A 910-nucleotide genomic window follows, 5' to 3' on the forward strand; every position below is an offset into this window, starting at 1 on the left:
AGGTCAGCCGGCTCGTCTGAAATCAAAATTGAGTTGATTTAGCGAAGTATAGAAGATTCTTTAGGAGTTGTACCTCGCTTAAGTTACTTGGACCATAGGAAACAAAATGGTGGCCATTTGAAAAAAATATGGTTTTTTTCATCGATTTTTCGACTTTGTCGGCCAAGTAAAAATATTTATAGTTGATGGATCGGAATCTCCTAGTCAATTTGATTAGCTTCGTCGAAAACAAAGAATCATGCCAATCGGTTCAGTAGATTTGAAGTTACCATACCGCACGATAAAAAAAAGTCATTTCGAGAAAAACGCGTTTGAAGTTTTGACTACATATAAATGCAATATTATGCAACTTACGTTCAGTCTGCTATTCCGGGTCCATAAACTAGTCCTTGCTCTTCCTCACAGAGGGCGTTCTGCTTGATCTGGGCCATCCTGCGCTGCTCCAGAGCCGCTCGTACGGCCGGTGACAAGCGGCTTTCGGCCGCTCGAATCCGATGGTCGTCCGAATGCTTGGCGAACTGCGTCGAACAGAGTCCCAGGGTGACGTCCATCGTTGTCATGGTCTTCAGAATTGCTGAATACCCTTCGTTGAAGCTGCTCACTGCCAGTAAAGTCGCAATCTCCACAGTCTTCGCACCAGAATGCAAGTGCTTGGGGGCTAACTTCCAAACACACCCATTCAAACTTTCATTTGAATTTTGTGTGTTTCCTCCCAAGCACCGGTACAATAACTCGTCCTCCGAAAGGGCCTCGTAGATTGGAAATATCACTTTTTGAACTTCTTTGGAGAGCGGCTAGTAGTGTTGATATTCGTCCTGATGTCCGGCAGCCTCTGCGATGCGCCAGTTAAACCAACTAGATTCCCCAGACGGACAATTTTGGTGTTGTTGGTGGTCATCCGGCGAACACT

Source organism: Schistocerca americana, chromosome 9 (genome assembly GCF_021461395.2).
Source record: "Schistocerca americana isolate TAMUIC-IGC-003095 chromosome 9, iqSchAmer2.1, whole genome shotgun sequence".
NCBI lineage: Eukaryota > Metazoa > Arthropoda > Insecta > Orthoptera > Acrididae > Schistocerca > Schistocerca americana.